Raw genomic sequence first — 21282 nt, 5'->3', positions numbered from 1 at the left:
AATACATTGTAATAATATTTAAACCATAAATCAATCATAATTATATAAACTCCCAAGAAGAAAACAAAGTAAAATAAAAACAACTAGAGTGACACTACTTTTAGCAGACAGAACCTGTACAAATTTATTTTTAACCTTTTAACTATTAGAAGACCAAATTTGGTCCCAAACATCATATTAATTTGGTTTCCTTATATTTAAAGGGTTAAGAAGGATAGGGATGAAAAAATATTGTGGCAATCTTTTGTCAACACAAATATCTAAACAATCTATTAAAATTTAAATAAAGAAGCAGAAGACTTAACGTAATTTTGAATGAATTGGAAATAATTTTATGGATTTACTTGACAAATTCAAGGAAAGTAGGTACATTATTTTTTCCTAAGTAGATAATTCGCGATTAAGGGCACTCGATATTTTTATTTATTTATTTATTTATTTCATTCAAAAAACAGTTTTTACATAAAAAGCATAGGTACTCTGCACATCTCACTACGGCATTCCTGTATCAAGATGTGCAGCTTTACAATAATATCATTTAAAAAAATACATATATGTAAATTTAAAATAATAACAACATTAAATTAAATTTAAACCAAAAAGAAAAGTTTATGACACGGACGTTTCGAGACCGGTAGACAAAAATAAACAAAATTTTAGTAACAAATGTATGAAAAAATAAAAACAAAATGTCAACAAAAGAAGCATTAGTAAGTAAGTTGGTAACAATAATATTCTTCTGTTAACTAAAGTACAAAGTAACTGTGCTGGCTTAGTAGATAATTCGCGATTGAGGGCACTCGATAATATTTTTTTTTTTATTTATTTATTTATTTCATTCAAAAAACAGTTTTTAAATAAAAAGCATAGGTACTCTGCACATCTCACTAGGGCATTCCTGTATCAAGATGTGCAGCTTTACAATAATATCATTTAAAAAAAATACATATATGTAAATTTAAAATAATAACAACATTAAATTAAATTTAAACCAAAAAGAAAAGTTTATGACACGGACGTTTCGAGACCGGTAGACAAAAATAAACAAAATTTTAGTAACAAATGTATGAAAAAATAAAAACAAAATGTCAACAAAAGAAGCATTAGTAAGTAAGTTGGTAACAATAATATTCTTCTGTTAACTAAAGTACAAAGTAACTGTGCTGGCTTAGTAGATAATTCGCGATTAAGGGCACTCGATAATATTTTTTTTTTATTTATTTATTTATTTCATTCAAAAAACAGTTTTTAAATAAAAAGCATAGGTACTCTGCACATCTCACTAGGGCATTCCTGTATCAAGATGTGCAGCTTTACAATAATATCATTTAAAAAAAATACATATATGTAAATTTAAAATAATAACAACATTAAATTAAATTTAAACCAAAAAGAAAAGTTTATGACACGGACGTTTCGAGACCGGTAGACAAAAATAAACAAAATTTTAGTAACAAATGTATGAAAAAATAAAAACAAAATGTCAACAAAAGAAGCATTAGTAAGTAAGTTGGTAACAATAATATTCTTCTGTTAACTAAAGTACAAAGTAACTGTGCTGGCTTATCAGACACAAGCATAGGGTAACCATACTAACAATTACAACATGGATAGTATGAATAATAGATTATAAGAAAAAATTGGTAAAACCCCCAATAGTATTAGTATGTTTTATACTCAATTTATCTATATTTATTACATTTTGTTTCTAAATTGTAATGATATTTCATTATTTTAAGTAATTATATTACACACTATAAAAAATGTAAACATAATATATAAAAGTAATTATAGTGCGACTGAGAATCGAACTCTGAACCTTCTGTTTACTGGACGGACGTTCACCAAATTACTTGCATTATTTTGAAAATATTAAAACTTAAAACAGTAAATACTTTTTAAATTTACCTGTAAAAATATATTTTTTACCAAAATACATCTGTTTCGTCACGCCCTTTGTCGGGTGAGCTTCGTTCTGCTTCCCAGCTAATGACAGCAGGGTTTAAACCTGTACTGGAATCCGCGCTGGATTTGTACGTACTCTGCTAATGCAATGCTGAGCAATTCAGCGACTTTAATAATAATAGCTTCCTTAACACATTAGAATACGACGAAGAATGTACGGCCGGTACAGTGTTCCATTTTCAACGACTTCAGTTTGGTCACAGTGTGATTATTCTATGAAAGATACCACCGTTCAATATTACGTCTGCCGTAACCGCTGTGAAAACCTAATCGTTGCAAATGTCGATCGCAGTGCATGCGCATTGATTAGTGTTTTAAATTGACTCTCGAAGTGCAGACCCCAATAACATCTACATACATCAAGATACCCAAAGCTGGTAAGTGCAATCTTGTGTGTTTCTCTGTGTAATGGTTTGGGGACAGCGCGATATTACCGGAAACATAAATGTCAGTAGGCAGAGAAATGTTAGCGCACACCGTAAAATATCTATTTTTATTAATAATTGTATTAAAAAATAAATAACATACATATGTTTTGAAGTGAAACTTCTTTACGCGCGTCATGCAATTTCGAGGACCGGAGTAAAACCGACTCATGACCGTCACGAAAAACCGTGATCATTTCGCTATAGGAGCCTAGCTAATATTATATACCTAGTTTAGGTCACTCTCCAAACTCAGCTTCGCGGTCTAGAGGCAGAGCGCCCGACTGTCAACGTGAAGAACCGAGGTTCGATCCCCGCTTTAACTATTTTTTTTTCTTTTTGTGATTTTTTTAATACGAGGAAAAGTGATAAAATGCTCTCGTGCTGCGACTTTTAGATATTTTGACTATATGATATTTTGGTCGAAATATAGTTTAAAAATCGAGCCGGTAGAGTCGCTCGGTATTTTGATTAATTATTTTTATTTTGAATCATTAAAATTACTAATCAAGGCCGATAACGCGACTAATTACCCTCGCAGACGTGCTTGACAAGTTTTTTTAGTAAAAAACACAGCCGTAAGTGAGTTTTTCAAAATTTAGAAATTTTTTCAAATTCAGACTCCATACAGGTATGAGACTGTTAAAACACGATAGATCTTTTCCAAAACGGACAAATATACTGAAGTATTTTGAAAAACGACAGATATGACTTCACACTGCCGATATAAAAACGGCGCTATACAAGTCATCCAAGTATTATTATTATATCTTCGATTCGACCCTATATAAAGCGTTAACGAGACGTTATGTGATATTATTCATTTACCGTTTTTGAAAACGAAAATTTGCGGGACAAGTCAATTGAGGAGTACACGTTGTATACGCGGTTCTCGTCGCCCGAGATACCTCTCCTCGCGGTCTAGAGGCAGAGCGTTCGACACTCGTTATGCAGGACCCGGGTTTGAATCCCATATTTTTATAACTTTTAATTTTTTTTTATCACATGCTACTTATAAATATGTCAATAGACGGAAAAAAAGAGAGAATGAAATGAAAAGAGAGAGAGAAGAATACTAAAAGTTTCACTTCCGTCGTGCGTAGGCTTGCCACACACTGTATTTTTGTTGATTTGACTGAGGATTGAACCTTCCCCACGGGGACTGAAGTAAACTGTGCTAACAACTGAACCAAATTCCAATTGGGAAGGATTATTTATTTCTTTCATTAACTGCTGTAACGTCATCCGATTTTAGAGAATGCGAGATTGCCACTGAAAGCTGATGCATTGTCGTTGCAAAATTTTAGCTCGATCGGATGTCGGGAAGCCGGTTAATTTTCGCTTCCAAGATTTGCATTCATTCATTACCGAAAACAAAAGTGAATTTCAAATAGACATATTTAAAAACTTGTTACAGTGTATATGTAAATCATTCATTGATTTTATTTAGGAAATGCAAGAAATTAAAGTTTCTTGTTACCTGAATATAATACCTTGCACTTACTAGTCCTAATATTTTCGTTATTTAGCTATCTATTATAAATGGAAGAGAGGAACGTTTTATATTGATATTGATGATTTTTTGCACACTTGATCTTCAAAACAAGAGGAAGGTCAGTTTACACGAGATTTAAAAAAACACCCTCATCCATTATACCACCCCTTAAAGCAGAATTTCGATACTTGATGAAATTTCGCACACTCGAATAAAAATAAGAGAAAAAATACCTTATTTTGAACGTAAATTTAAAAAAAAATTAAGCTAGTTAACTTCTAAATAAACTTGGTCTTTCAAGTGTACGATTTAGCTAATATCCGAAATGTTAAAAAATAAATGTAACTTGTTCTTCAAAAATACATTAGATCATCGCAGCCAGGTGGATGTTTCTGTCATTTTGAAATGGTATTCAAATTCACTCCCGCCCCTGGCTCTTTGAGGACATTTGTTTCTGTCAGCAGTTTTGCGCGCTCGATTACAGCACAGAGGCTGCTCGTGGAGTTCCACGGCTCTTCGCACACGATTGGTTTTTGTTATTTTTGTCCTTGTTCCTTTTGTGAAAGCTGCCTGTATTGTTATATGTCATTCCAAAGCCATTGTTTTAAATGACTACAAGAGAGTAATGTCGAAGTTTGATTCAAGAACAGTTCAATGAGTGTGTTTTATATAATGAGTAGGTACCTAATCATTTTCATTACAAGCACATAATACGTTAACTTTAACAGTTGATAAGTGGTCGTTTTATTACATATTTTAATACTTTAAAATCGAAAAAAAACTTTGTTATTTCAACTCTTGCCACGATGGCAGGTAATCTAGAAAGCTGGAAACAGATGGCGCTGGTGTGGTTGGATGTCATTTGCGTGATATGAAAACTATATTTTAAGGTTATAAAAACATTTACAAAAAATGATTTTTGGAGTGTGTGTGAATGCAAAAGTAATTGGGAAAAGGAAGACTAAGTTTGTTTATAACCGCAACCTATTTCAGGTTGTTTTCTTATGAATATATAAATCGACACATACTTTTAACAGGATAAGATGATAAATAAGTTTTTCTGTTTTCAGATTCAGGCTTACGACAGAAATAACAATTTTCAGACGATTTTCACATAGCCAAAATGTTGTGTTAAACTCGTGTTTTACAAAAGCGCTTATTTATATTTATATTACTATTAAAATAGCGCTTTGTTTAAATTAGGCTGTACTTACGACTATAAAAGGTTCCACAGACAACACATAGTCTAATAAAACCAATTAAGCTGAACTTACGACTATAACAGGTTCCAGAGACATCACATAGTCTGATAAAACAAATTAGGCTGTACTTACGACTACGAGACGTCGCATAGTCTGACAACGTGTATTGCAAATACGATTTTTTTCATTGGTTTATCACTACCAGAAACACTACACGAGAGGAATATTTTGAATCAATTTAAGGAACGCAAAATCGAATTGGCCGAATTTCGAAGCAATTCAAAACAGACCGTCCAATGATACTCGTATAACAAATGTCATCTGAAGAAACGGGAAGTTAGCAACAAAACGATAAATGCGAAAATGACCGTGTTTTTATGGATTAGAATAAAGTGGTACAAGTCTAAAAAAAGTCTAAATATATCAACACTGCAGCGGCGTATTAGGGAATCTTTATAAGTAAGACTGTATTATGATCAGAGATGTGCTTTATTTCAAATAAATCCATTTCAAATGGAAATGCAAAATGCAAAATGGGTATTTTCCATTTTGCATTTTAAATGCTTTTCTAAAAACCATTTTGCATTTTAAATGCTTTTCTCAATGCATTTTCCATTTTAAATGCTTTTTTGCAACATTCTTCCTACTATCTCCACTCATCTTTTTTTCATAAGCCCCCAAATATCAGTCGGTCCTCAACCTCGCTATGAGAGATAATTTACATTTGTCAAGTTGCTCCCTGGTAGGAGCCCTGGCAATTGAGTGATACCATTACAAAAAATACTGAACATGGGGCCATGACGCTGTAATATTAAATATTAGATTTAGTTTCTATGTTTTTACGTTGGCAACATTAGTAATTTAATTTAAATTAAATTACCCCGCGCAAATTTTTTGTGGTTTCATAATCTGTAGTCGTGGTGTTTTTGGATTTACCGTCATGTAATATGTTTGTTCTACATTGATTTCCATTATTAAATGACAAAATTGTTTAAAAATTCTATAATTATTTTAATTGTTGATCTGAAAAACCATTTTGCATTTTCAATGCATTTTGAAAATAGGTATTTTGCATTTTGCATTTGAAATGCTTTTCTAAAAACCATTTTGCATTTTGCATTTTCAAATGGAAATGTTTTGACCCATTTCCATTTTGCATTTCAAATGGTTTTGGGTACCCATTTTGCACATCTCTGATTATGATACATTAAGTACTGACCTTTATGCCCTCGTATTGACATCCCAGCACTAAGAGCCGAGAGGTCTCATTCATTTGGGTAAATTCAAATGCTATACACGATACACGAGGGAGAAAGTCTGCTCAAAGCCAGGTACAACAAAGGTACCCAATCAAGATTAATGAAACATCTGTCAGCGACAGACTCATAGCTGGAATTCGATATATCAACATTAACTGGTACTAGTCTAAGGTAGAACCGGAACTGTTTTCTCGGCTTTCTATTATTTAATATTTCTTATTCATAGCTATTAATCATTACTTTCTTTATTTTAAATACACCCCAAAGGCGCTATAACAATTATAACGAATCGCTTTCAGCACGAAGATATTCTATGGAATATTATTTATGCTGGATAGATTGAACTACATCTTATCTTGTACCTTTGATTAAGAGACAGAAATTCTATGAATTTCATATTATTATTAATATTCGGTGGAATTTAGTTTTTAAATGGGCGTTAATAATTTACATCTATGATCAAGTAGTTTTCCTTACTTACCTATAGTAACTATACCTAACGTAATTTGAAACAATCTACGTGTATTACTGGTCATGTGAAATTGTTTACAATATATATATATATTTTGTTTTTTTTTTGTTTTGTGTATTACATATTGATTTAATCCTATTACAATACATATGAAGTATACAAAACTTTAAATGAAACATTTTACAAAAACCGATATTTTAGAGTTCTTGCCTAAAATGACTTTTGAAATCTTCAAGGCCAATGTTGAAAATGTCAAGAGACCTAGAGGTATCATTTAGCAGCACCATACCTCTTGTCATGCTGGGCCTGAACGTCCGTTCTTCCGTGTGGAATACAGAGAAAGTCGTGGCGTCGACCCTGACGGTAGTTGTTCGGTACAAACAATTTATAGCATTTCAAGAGGTATGGGCTGTCAATGTAATAGTTCATGATTTTAAAAGTTGTTACTTTAAGAGTCCCATTTCTCCTAGATTGGAGACTTTCGTAAGGCGTTTCGGGGAGCAAATCTATGTGATGCAAAAATCGTGGGTATTCACCATGCGTTCTCATATAAAGATATCTTCGATTTTTTTTTGAATTTGTTCTAATAATTCTATGTATTTTTTGCTGGTATGGGACCCAGATAGCAGAAGCGTATTCTAATTTAGATCGTATAACGCAATTGAACATCGATTTCATTGCTTCGGGCTTAGAGAATTGTTTGCTTATTCTTATCACAAAGTTTATAACAAGATGATACCAATCCCATTACATGATCAGAAAAAGTAAGTTTGGGATCAAATCATAGCTTCTTAGAATATATTGTATACGGAAAAAACTGTCCTTGTTAAAAAATTAACAGCATGCCAACTTCCTGAATAAATATTAGTCATTCAGAATATATCAATAACAAGTTTTTTTTCTAATAGATATCACGACGGAATGCGACAATATCAGTATGTCAATATTAGTATTTATATGAACGTGTGTTACTTCATCGTCATAAAACATTCGATTTTGACTGATACTTTGTTAAGAACTCTTTCAATTTATTCGTTATAGGCCTGCAGTCCCATTTTTAACGGGAAAACGAATAATTTGACCAGATTATTACGAAATTAATAGTATTTCGTATCAGTAAGTTTTTTTCCGTGTACGCATTAATAATACTACAGGAATGTTTTAGTAAATATAACGATGGTGAAAGATAAAACAATATACATAATTGTCCACAGTAAGGAAGACAGGGTCAAGGACACATGGCGGTGGTAGCTAGAAATAAAGGCTGTGAATATTTAGGGGTGGTTCTACCGGTACTCTGAAACGCCCTTGATTATGGACAGAAGCTAACAAAAGACCCTCAAATCAGAAAGCTAAAGCTGTAAGCCTACAACTTGGACCTTCATTGATTATCTGTAAGCGTATAATATAACCACACTTATCAAGTGTCAATCTCAGTTGAAAGAGGACGGTATTTAACGGTATACGTATTTCTGTGAATTTGAAAGGCAGTTTAATATTTCAAATATAATATATCACCTTCTTATAAAGTTAATAAAAAACCGAGACGATCGTTTTCTTCAGATCGCATTTGATGTTTTGCGCTCATGATGATCGCATTTAATCTATGTTTGTGCGTTCCTCCTGATCCCCGAGTTGGCTGGCACGTTTAACGTCTAACATGTTCCTTCTTAATGTATTTATATATCAAACAACTACTAAGAAAAGCTATGTTACAAATATTTTCTATTTTTTTATATATCATTATTCAAGTAGGCTGAAATGTTGCTACTGTAATTATGATATCCGATTGTGCATTCTAAAATGTGAACAATGTTGTTTCGTATTTACTTTAAATGACAATCAACTTAGTAATTGGTTTCTCTTGTTTGACTCTATTAGTCCTCCAATAATACATCTGTCAAAGCGACTTCATTACAGATATCATTTTCTATAAAATTCACTTGCAAATTCCACCCCGGGAAGAAGCGCCGTGATGATGATGAAGAAAAATAAATTTAGCCATAAGGAAAACGCTGATTGCATAAATCATCGAAAATTCTTGAACGGTGAGTTGTGGCGTAATAAATATCAAAGTTTTCATACCTAATTTTAAGTCGCAAGAGTTCATTTCTACCAAGAGCTATCAATAAGTCTTAACGTAATATTGTTTCTTCTGCATTTCTAATTGTTCAATAAGAAAAAAATAATTTTGTTGAAACAGCTTTTGTTTAAAGCTCGTGTTTTTTCCTTTGTACAAGATTTATAGTTTTTAAGGTTTTCTTTTAAAAAAATATCTTTATTTACTTACATATTATTCCATACCATCAATGGCGTATTGCTAATATCAAGTGCTAAGGGCAATTTTACGTAAAAACAATAAGTACGTATTATGCTGATCTCAAGATGATTTATTTGTCATATAAATGTAAAATATATCATATACAGGGTGTCCGGAAACTCGTAGTACAAGCGGGAAACTGGTGAATCTACATCACATTTGGAGTCGATTTTGTAGTATACTTTTTTTTTTATTTGAGCTTTCGTTATCGAGTAAATCGAGTTTGAAGTTGATTTTTTTTTTTTTTTTTTTTTAATCAAATTCTTATAAATTATTACTGAAGATCAAAGTACCCAACTAATTAAAACTATTTGAAAGTAAAACAAATGAAGAAACTCGGATTTGAAGCATTATTTTGAAATCACCCTTCATTTAACCCGGTGTAATCATAAAATATTTCTGCTCTGCAGGGTTAAAACATCTGTTATTCAACCCTAAACACCAGAAAAAACTTTAACCCTAAAATAGCCGAAAAATATTTTTTTTTGGTTTTTTTTTTTTTTGAAAATGCTCAAATCAAAAAACTTTATGTTTTTTTGGGTTCCCCATGTGGTGTAGATTCTCCAGTTTCCCGCTTGTACTACGAGTTTCCGGACACCGTGTATAAATATATGTAATATAATATGTGAATGTAAAATATATCATTTATTTATTTTTTCATGTTCTCCATAAAACGGTTATACACCAATATATCATGGAGAAGGTTACGAATTAAAAAGTTTACAGATTTAGATTTATATAAATATATATAATATAATATGTGAATGTAAAATATATCATACTAGCAGTTAAAAACCCGCTCCGCGGGTTTTTTTCTGCTAGGCCCTGCGGGCGGCTCTTGCTTGGGCTTCGCCCATTTTAAGTGATATTAACAACAGTTACATTTAATAGATAGATATTAGAACATTCACAGAGAGAGGGTGAGTATATATATTGTTAAAACACGGAACAGGAAGGAGTTAATTAATAATAACATTCTAAATTTACGCATAATAAGAATGACAGTTGTTTGAATAAATGAAATTTTACGTATTTGTGATGGATTATTTCAAATGAAACACTATTATTGACTACATGTCTACAACTGATATTAACTGTTATCGTACCTAATATAATTAGCTCATAGGAGACTTGCAGTGCTTGAATATGTGTTACAACCGTCAATGTCTATAAGTTGAATCAATATCGTTTAGTTTGTCACAATTAAAGACAGTTTTAACAAAGTTGACTTAAATAATAGATTATTACATATTGATTAATTGTACCCGTGTTTATGAATAAAAGGAGGGTAATTGTGCGATGACATTAGCAGTCGGTTTAATTAAAAGGTGTTAATTTTACTCCAACTGGTGGTAATTCTTTACCTACAACTGTTACTGTATCTAATAAAGTTTAAAGCTAGATTATATATACACCTTCATCAGGAGAGTAAAAATCTATATATAAAGGTAGATTATTACAATATAGCGCCCCTGAGGTGATATCTCACAAAAGCGGCGCTATGCAAATTGTCCAATAAATAAATAAATATAATGTTTACATTTTATTGTGTATACACCGAAGTCAAAAATTAAATATAGATTGCAATTGGGAAAGAAGAAGAGGAAGGAGGGGGGAGGAGTAAGAGTAGGCTGGGTTTATAATAATTAGGAATTACAATATCGTTAGACGGGAAAGACCAGTTGATTGGGAAAATATTTAAAAGAGAGTTTATAAAAAAATTCTTGTTAATTATATCTGCTTTTATATTAATATGTTTCCTCATTTCTAAAATTTAAAAATTATTTATAGTGAAGTATTTTAAGACCTGAAAAAAACAAATAGCATATAACCATAAAACAATATATTCATAAGACAAATAGCATTTAATAACGGTTATTCTAATAAATTGATAGTTGAAATACTAAATAAAAAAATTAAACACATTCTCTTCAAACGGTCTTTCTAAAGATAGAAATAAACAATGGCGTAGAATTCTGTTTGTGGATAACGATACTTCTAAAATTATATATATATAAACAATCCTGGTACCATTCAACTGGCGTTTTACACTAATAACAATGAAGAAATATATTCTTAATAATAATGATAGCAAAATTCAAACAAAGAAAACAGGAGTTTAAAAACTCAATTGAGATGATTGTAATTTCTTTTACAAAGGTAGAACCAATAGAAACTTTGAAGTCAGAATTAAAGAATATCGCAGGGCTATAAATGGAAATAGTGAATCTGAGTTTGCAAATAATCTTTTAAATAATGATCACACTTTCGATAAAAATTCAGGTCTTAAAATACTTCACTCAGGATATAAAGCATCGCAAATAAATAATTTTGCAATTTTAGAAATTAGAAAACATGCCAATATAAAATCAGATATAATTAATAAGAAAAAAAAATATAAAAAATAATGATAAATGCCATTACAAAGTGATAAGCTTCCAGAAGAAATCTTCTTATAAAACGCTTGTTAATGGTAAGTAGTCAAGTATTGTTAGCTGCATATTTAAATATTCGCGCCAGGCATTTGGTTCGTTTTTAAACCGCCAGAGGTGCGCTCTGTCGGCCATCTTGAAGAAACGCGTGAATTTTTATAAACGTCAAACATAATCACGTAACTGTGGAGAATTTTCATTGTAATGTAATTAATCCAATGGATTATGAACTTTCTAAAACATATTTTCTTCGATATTATCCAAAAATTATATGAGCAGAAACGATGCTTATGAAGAAATCTCGTATTATTATAAGGCGATCCTATTTTAGTATGGAATTGTGTCTTAATATTCAAGTTACCCGAAACAGACAATTTAAATTTGACCAATCAGAGGGCCTACACCGTCCAGACGCTGGGACAATAATACTATCAGATATAAATATATATAATATAATGTGACAATGTAAAATCGATATTATCTAACATTAACACTGTTTTTTATTACAAATGTAGTAATCCCCTGATGGCGGCAATATATATGCGAGTCAAAATGCGAGCCGAGCCTCGAATTATGGGAATGAACGAAGAACAGCAAATAACGTGAAACGCCGCTTGCGGTTGCTTCGTTCCTTTTCCATAATTTGAGGCTTGGCTCGCGTTTCGGCTCTCAAATATTATACTTTTTTTTTTTTTCGCACTTAACACATTTATGCTCTGATATTGTTTATGTACAGTTCAGACGTCGTGCCTGCATCTAATCTTATGGTCGTGTCAAACCAACGAACGGTAGCACGTCACCGCTCATTCACCAAAATAATTGCTCTTCAAGAATGTGAAGTATCGATCTAACGTTGTAAAGGCGAAGGGAAGGGATGGCGGCTCACCTGGTTGTCGCTATAGGGTGTCACGCTATGGCCCCCTCGGCAGGTGGGTGGCAGCGGTGCTCCGCCCCCCCGGCTGAACCCCAGGCGCCCCCCGCGTGCGGGCAGCTGACATCTCCCGCCTCACAGACAGACGAGCACGTGCGGACCGCCCGCGTCAACCTGAGACGAAATTCAAATATTGAATTTCAAATTAACAATTTTATCAAATCCACAATTTTATCAAATTCACAATTTCATCAAATTTACAATTTATAAAATTAATATTTTCATCAAATTAAAAATTTCATCAGATTTACAATTTCATCAAATTTACGAGTTCGTCAAATTTACAATACCATCAAAATAACCATTTCACCAAATTAATGTTTTCAATGAATTAAACCATTTCATCAAATGTTAGCCAATTTCAATGAACATATTTTTTGCAAATAGGTACAAAGATGGAAGTCAAATTGTGTGAAAGAGCTTTTGTAAAAAATATATTTTCTAAAAGAATTTTTGTGCTAAAATGCGTTTTATCGGGAATCATTATGTACTTAAAGAGATTTAATTTACGACTAAATATATATAAATTAATATTTTTGATTTAAATCGAAACTAATACTCAGCTATTCCGAAAAATACATGTAAAATGGCATATTCACCGTCAATAAAAATAGGTACAACATAAAATACATATCGCTACCTATTAGGTACTATTTTTGTTGTCAGGTTAGCATCTATGTGGCTCACTTATATGCGAGAGATTTTATTGGTTCACACAGTCAGATTTCTGCTTTACAGGAAATTTAAGATTGTAACGAAATCGGTATAGTTACTCCTATTCAAGATTCACCCACTCATCAAATGTCAACGATTCAGTGAAAATGTTCACGTCTAAATCGGTACAAGTAAAATGAAGGTAAACTACCTACAATAATACAGTGTGCAAAGGAAAAATATCTAAATGTCAAATTCAAATAAGCGAGAGTTTTGGAGATATGTTTTATATGATTTTTTATTAAGGACCTAGTTGATCTACATAATATTATTATTTGTTGAGAGGAAAACTCGAGCTCAAGAAAAAATATTATTACGTCACGAATTATCATTATTTAAATTAGTCTTATTAGGATATCGCAAATATTTTCAATTGTTTTCTTGGTAATGATTTGGCTCGCGTCTCTAATAAATAAATAAAATATTATAGAGCACTGGATTATGTAATACCAGGGCACGTAGTCCGTCGGGCTTGCTAGCTTTACTAACATCAAGCCCCTGGGGTACATCCCTATGCCGGATCCTCAGCTTTTTCATATAGAAACCGCAGAGAGGATCCGACGGCGGAACAGCACCCCGATTATCGAGGGTTGAGTTTTCCGCAAAAATGTTACTAAATAATTTTGCCTTTTCGGTAGCAAGGTTTGCTAGTGAGCCATCAGGTCTAGAAGCGACCAGAACGCCCTGCTGCCATGCGGGCATGCAGCCAGCTTTTTGCTTATCTGCAGGTCGTGCTCGAATTTTGACCTATTTATGAATTTCTTGCTTTTCTTTGCCATTTTTTATACGCTGATCTGTTTTCCGACGTTGAAGGCTCGGTAAACTGCGTTTTATTGTCGAAATGCTTCGGAGCATTGTCCACTGAACCACGGCTTTGAGGCCACACTAGTTTCTTTAAGGCGATGCCATACTTAGTAATGCAAAATCATGTGTTTTTGGTTTGAAAATTTGGTCGCCTAGAAATGTTTTAGATGTTTTAATTAAATACTGCGAGTAGAATACATCTTGGCCTTTGAAATAATCGAGTATTTTTTTGATAAGTCTTTTTATAAGCCCAGAAAAAAATAGCGTAAAGGCCTATGAAAACTGCTTTAAAGTTCAAAATCTCCTACTTACGAACCCATTTTCGGTTATGATTTTATTATATAATGTGGAAAATTAAGTTATTTATAAAATGATCGAAAAAAAGTTAAATATTTATGCCTGAACATCCACAAAACAAAATAAAAGGTACTTCTTGGCCATGTTTTTTTCTTGCATAAATCACAACAGGCGGATGGTGTTAAGCGGGAATTTAAACCTTATCGCCATCTACGCAAGGGTTGTTATTACAATTAAAAATATTACACGACGTAGTGTATCGCCTTAATAGATTAGAACATGCATGAAGCCATCCATCGCTGATGTGAAGGCACATCTGGAAGGATCCGAAGTCTAAAAACATACAGATGACCACGGGAAAGCATTAAAATGTGTCCACCGACCGAGCCAATGTGCTGACCCATAGTGCCACACTTCTCTTCAGCATCTCGTTTGGCTGTTTGAATCCTCTATCCATGTGGCGCAGTGGTTAGAAATAGATCTAGCAAATTGGATCGGTGATGGGACCCCACCACTTTTCCAACGGCGTTATAAGGAAACACATGGTTTCCTCCTTCACCGCACACGTCAAGATCTATTTTTTTTTTGTTGAGCCTAGCTACATTTATTTTGAACGACTCTAGACCGCTAAAAGACCATGCATATGGGGTTACTGAGCAATAAACTATATTAGAATCCGTCAAATTTTGAGAGGTAGAATTATTTCTAGATTCTTCTACTGCCCCCCCTGAAAGTTCCAGCGCCCACAAGGGGGCGTTATCGCCCACTTTGAGAAATACTGGTTTAGACATTTACGCAATGTAGGTATAATATTATAATACAGGGTTTTCCAATAAGAGGTGTTATTTTGATATTCAATCGTAAAAGATCAATGGTTTCGTTGCTTGTGTGGCACGTAGCGCCATCTTGTTGAAAGTAAACGTTGTCCAGATCAATACCATCCAATTCCGGTCATAAAAAATCATTAATCATCTCTCGATAGCGCAATCTATTCACCGTAACTGTTGCTCCAGCCTCATTTTCGAAAAAGTAAGGTCCAATGACTCCGCCGGGCCATAAACCGCACCAAAGAGGATAGAGAGGCTTTTCAACAATAACTCTCGGGTTTTCCGAGCCCCAGATGTGACAATTTTGCTTGTTGACGAAACCACCTAGGTGGAAATGGGCCTCATCACTCAAGATGATTTGCATTTGATTCACTCAAGTGAATTTTAATAATTTCAATGCGTTTTTGAAGCGTGTATCGTTCCATTTTTACTAATAGGGTAGTTTCTAATTGTTAAATGTCAAAAAATGACAGTTTCAAAAGTAACATCTACCGAAATAGCGGGCTATTCAAAATAACACTTCTTATTGGAAAACCCTGTAAATATATGTATAAGCTAGACTTAGAAAAAAACGGCACCATTTATTTAGGAAGATAAATAAGGTAAATGAGATATTTTCTCGGTAAAGGCAGACAATGTTCCTTCCAAGGATAATTTTATTGCCTGAAAGGTCTGAAGGATAACATAGTAACTTAGTGAAGGCAAACAATACATTTATCTCAATTCTTTATCCAACGCAAATATTCTATTCACCTGCCAAGACAGATTCATCTTTACGTAAATCGTTAAAAGTATGCTAGTCCCGGCGAGAGATCGTACGTGACGTCATCGTTCCTGTATCTTCTGTCTTTTTCGTTTTCAAGCAAGAAGCGTGAGAAGAAGGAGGAGTAACGTCGGTGACGTCCGTACAAGCTCTCGCTAGGACTAGTTTATTTTTATCTATACCATAAAGCAGAAAGACTATTTATTATCAACAACTGTCAAATGGTGATTACAGGTTAGTACACCTATTTTTTTAAGTTCGCAACGCCAATTCCTCAAAAGCTAAGAAGCTTTTTTTCACATTAAGTCCTGTGCCCGGAAAATGATTTTCCTCAGGGCTTATGTCATCTTTGGGGATGCTGTGTGTGGGGTCTTTTTAAGGAAGAAAAGAAAAAGGCATGAGGAGTTGGTAGGAATCTGGGGTCATGTGTTCAGGAGTGACGTCTGAACCCATCCTTCCCACCACGGTGTAAAGCGTTGTGTTCGAGGGAGTAGAGATAGTCCGGCTGGAGAGGTTAAAAGGTTCTCCTCAAACGCCCTCTCCCGATGAGGCCCGCAACGTGGCTGAGCTCAAAACTTTCAAACTGTGAATTCAAATTTTAAATTTATAGGTAATTATTTTTAGTCATTTACAGTTGTATAGCTGTGAAATATTAATTACACTGTGAAAAAATACGTTAGCCTAATTGCTTTTACCATAAATCAACTTTAAAAAGTGAGTTGAAACTTAGGCGAAACCGGGTGGTAAAATAATCGCTTTATTATAGTTGCATTAAGTGATTCACAAAATTATTCGAAGGCGCATTAATTAATTTGAAGAATGGACGCAAAGTGATTTATTAAAATTAAAATTGAGTCTAAACACGAACGTGATGAATTACTTGAAAAACGTAAAACGCTACGCTATAAGAATTTATGATAAATGTTTTTAAACTAATTACAACGGCATTAAAAATTGCGAAAGAAACATAACAGAACAAATAATTTATGGATTAAAGGCACGGATAAACTTTACTCTGTTATTGAAATTCGAAACGTGTCAAATATTTGAATTTTATCATTATCATGTTCGGTACAGGGAGGTAAAAAAAGTTCGCGGAAAAGCGAAAACACAGTCAATTAGGCGTAGCGCCCCCACACGGTGGAGCAAAACAAACAAGCCACTGCTGGATTAATTAACTCGCTTGACACACTATCAGCCGGGGCTTCAAACCAAGCAAATTATCTTAAAGATTTTGGTTGTTTTTTTGTCCTTCTAAATTCGAAAAGGTTAAAGAATTTCAATTTATGATTATATTCCAATATTCGAATACCTAGATTTCGATTCTTTTCTTTCGAAATAAACAGGTAAAAGAATTGTTTAAAAATATAATTCTACATTTAAATAACTTTAAGACTTTTTCTAACAATACTAATTAAAATTTTAGAGAATCTCAATATAATTTGAATATTTTCGGATAGATGACTACCTACGTAGGTAAAAAGACTAGTAGTTCTGTGAGCACAGCTGACCTCGCGTCAAAAAATAAACACGTTTATAATATTCTTTTTTTAATAAATAAAAACCAACATTTTCTCTGAAATCATAAGATTTGTAAGCAGGTACTTCACTACCAGAGATGTGCAAAATGGGTACACAAAACCATTTGAAATGCAAAATGGAAATGGGTCAAAACTTTTCCATTTGAAAATGCAAAATGCAAAATGGTTTTTAGAAAAGCATTTCAAATGCAAAATACCTATTTTCAAAATGCATTGAAAATGCAAAATGGTTTCTCAGGTCAAACAATTAAAATGATTATAGAATTTTTAAACAGTTTTGTCATTTAATAATGGACATCAATGTAGAACAGACATATTACATGATGGTAAATCAAAAAATGCCATGACTACGGATTATAAACCACAAAAAATTTGCGCGGGACAAATGTTGCCAACGTAAAAAAATAGGAACTGCTATCTAACATTTAATATTACAGCGTCATGGCCCCGTGTTCAGTATTTGAATCAGTATTTTTTGTAATGGTATCACTCAATTGCCAGGGCTTCTACCAGGGAGCAACTTGACAAATGTAAATTACACAGGTCTGCAAATTGACATTTTTAATTTTTTTTCTAAATGGTAATGGTTGAATTATATGTATTTCGGTATGCTGAATTCGAGAATGCCATCCATTTCGGCCCATCACGTAAGGATTTTCCGCAAAGTGGAAATTAAAATATAGGGAAAACCCGCCTTACACAACTTCTGTAGGGAATGTTCAAAAGAAAAAAATCATAAAATTATACAAATTTTATTAATTTTAAGTCTTAATATATTTTATTTACATTATATACAATTATAAACCTTTATAAAATCTGCTTTTTTTTAGTTTGGAAGCTTCGTTTTGTGCTTTTTCGTTTGTGGGACGTTATATTTTCCCTATGCAGCATCCAGCAGTAGTCGCCCATCATATTTGTATCTCATCGACCTCGATACCTTCTCTCCATTTCCTTGATATCTTGGTGAAACCTCTCACCTTGCTCTTCACTAACTGCACCAACATTTTCCGGGAAGTAATCCAAACGGGAGTTCAAAAAATGGAGTTTTAAACTCACTGAGCATCCCAGATTTTAAAAATTGAACAACATATTTTCTACGATATTTTCAAAGTCCGGATCCTTCTGATTCCCTAGAAACTTCGTAACTACATCTTTAAAAGAATTCCATGCTGACTTCTCAACATCGTTCATCACATTTTCAAAGTTGTTATCTTTCATCAGCTTACGAATGTCAGGTCCAACAAAAACTCCCTCCTTCAGCTTTGCTTCAGACAGACCAGGAAACTTGCTTGAAAGGTATTTAAATGTCTCGCCATCTTTTGGCAATGCCTTCACAAACTGCTTCATCATCCCAAGTTTGATATGGAGCGGTGGTAGAAGAACCTTTTTAGGATCAACCAAAGATTTAAAGTGCACGTTTTTCTCTCCGACCTTCATTGTTCTTTTCGGCCACACTTTCTGGTTCCAGTGTTTAGCTTTGGCACGACTATCCCATTCACAAAGAAAACACCAAAACGAAAAGATTTAACTTTACCCTTTGACCATATTTTAAGTCCTTCAACACACCCTGAACAAACTCCATACAGGGCCCAAGATTTGTCCTGGTCCCCTATCTTCACACCAAAATACCCAAAATATACTTTTTTAATAAAATCAATAATATTTAGTTGTTGTTTTTTCACTACAAATTCACCACAAATATAGCAAAAACTCTCAGAAGAATTTACACAACCTCTTGAAGTCATTTTTGAAACGCACGTTACGAAAGTTGGAACAGAAATAAATTAATGAAAGGGCATAAAAGGGAGTGGGCACCTTGGGAATTCCGGCATTCTCTCATAATACTTACTATGGAAAATCCCAATATATATGATTCAAAGCTGACTAATTTTATCGTCATGAGATACTAAATGTTTTGTTTCAGTCTATACAACTTAAAATTTTGTTATAATAAGTTGTAAATAATAAAAAATATATATTTCGGCAACAAACCCCGTTTTGCGCCTTAAGATAGGCAATCTCACAGTATTTTGCGTTTTGCGGAAAAACCTTACGTGATGGAATTTGGATAATTTTCCCGAATTAGCAACTAAAAAAAATTGGAATTACCTCTTATTTCAAAGAAAAAAAAAAGTGGAGATTGTAGGAAGAATGTTGCAAAAAGCATTTAAAATGGAAAATGCATTGAGAAAAGCATTTAAAATGCAAAATGCAAAATGGTTTTTAGAAAAGCATTTAAAATGCAAAATGGAAAATACCCATTTTGCATTTTGCATTTCCACTTGAAATGAATGTATTTCAAATAAAGTACATCTCTGTTCACTACCTATCTTTACAAAGCATATACACAATTTATGACCTTTGTACACCCTGGGCCAATGCAACCTGCCAACGTGTGAACGTTGCTGGCGTGTTGGCGACAAGATCATTTGATGTGTGCACGAAAAACCGACAATAATCGGGTTGGCCGGCCAATGTTGGTAGCCGACGCGTGCAACGGCTAATATACGCCAATGTTTACTAGTAGCATAAATTTTTTTTTCAAAGAAGGAATTATGCAATCTATCTAGAGAAACGTCACTGTCTCGAAGAAAGCTCTTTTTCCAAACTTTCTTCAGGCAGGTAGCTCGTAGCTCCACGCTGGCGGGATAGAAAGGCAGTATTCAACACGACCACCATCTTTAAACGAAAAAAAGAAACGTGCAAACAAATTTAAACACCAACGATGTGCAAAACAGTCGAGTTAAAATAGGGGTTTGCTACGCTCATTCAATATTTTTTTTAAAGATTTTGGTGTTTCGATTATATTCGAAATCTGAAAATTAACACTTTAATGCGTAAAAATGTTCTGGTGTGACGGTACTAGTGTGCAACATTATTTGTTCGCAAATAGTAAAGTATTTATTTATTAAATAAATAAAGAAATGAAAAAAATTATGAAATTTAATAAATAAAGATTCGAAATTTTAAAATTGGAAATTCATTTGTCATACGGCATATATTCTGGTCTAGTAATGTGTAATTTCAATCACCTAAGAAATTCAAAAAAAAAAAGTACTGTAGTATTCATATGTCTTATACTGATTTATAAATGTGGAAATTCTAACTATACAATTGTAAATGTTCTCCAAAATGCCCTGGTAAGAATCTCATACTTGCGATGTCCCGAAAGAAAACAATCATCTATTCTGAATGCAATTACTAATGTTATCCAAATTGACCCTGGTAATAAATTACATCTTTGCGATTCTTTCAAGGATAAAGAAACCATCCTGTCACTTCGAATGCAATCAACAATGTTCCCAAAATTTGTTTTGACAGCATCGCTATTCCATTGCAAGAATATTATGTACTAAATACACAATTTGGCTGTCCTGAAACGGGAATCCTTCCCAGTTGGACAGACAAAGGTTAATAATATTTCCCTCAGGGCCTCCTGTGTGGAGTTAATGTTATAAAAACTTACCGTATGTGTAATTTTGTACTACGGTTTCATCTCACATGTTGTGATTTTACTTCACCTTCAACTATGTTAAGACGGTAGCCTAGACAGAGAAAGAAATTGAAGAATTAAGTCTATTGATGACGGGAGGTTGTAATTATTTTCTTTTCCATTTCTTTTTTTCCGTCATACCTTTCCGCCCCACGGTCCCACTGCCATTATTATGTAGTAGAGTAAGAGCATATTGTAGAGTTGTGGAGTGTGGAGTGTGGAGAACTACAACAGATGTTCCTATTAAAACTTTTGATCTCTGAGGAATACTAAGAAACGTGAATCTAAAGTATTCCCAAACAGACAGGGCTGAACTGGCTTAGTAATTATAACCCCGATAAA

The 21282-nt window shown here is 33.3% G+C and overlaps 1 protein-coding gene across 1 annotated transcript in view; it reads right to left on the bottom strand.

The window, feature by feature from the left end:
• The window catches only part of LOC149423489 (uncharacterized), a 138079-nt gene that overhangs the window by 44067 nt on the left and 72730 nt on the right, over positions 1 to 21282 (bottom strand). The window contains exon 2 of the mRNA XM_089632251.1: positions 12457 to 12615. The gene's annotated coding sequence lies outside the window, so the exon portion shown is untranslated. The remainder of the gene's footprint in view (positions 1 to 12456; positions 12616 to 21282) is intronic.

The sequence above is a fragment of the Hesperophylax consimilis genome, chromosome 5, assembly GCF_061612785.1.
Source record: "Hesperophylax consimilis isolate HC1 chromosome 5, BYU_Hcon_1.0, whole genome shotgun sequence".
NCBI lineage: Eukaryota > Metazoa > Arthropoda > Insecta > Trichoptera > Limnephilidae > Hesperophylax > Hesperophylax consimilis.
This window is presented reverse-complemented; position numbering and strand designations above follow the sequence as displayed.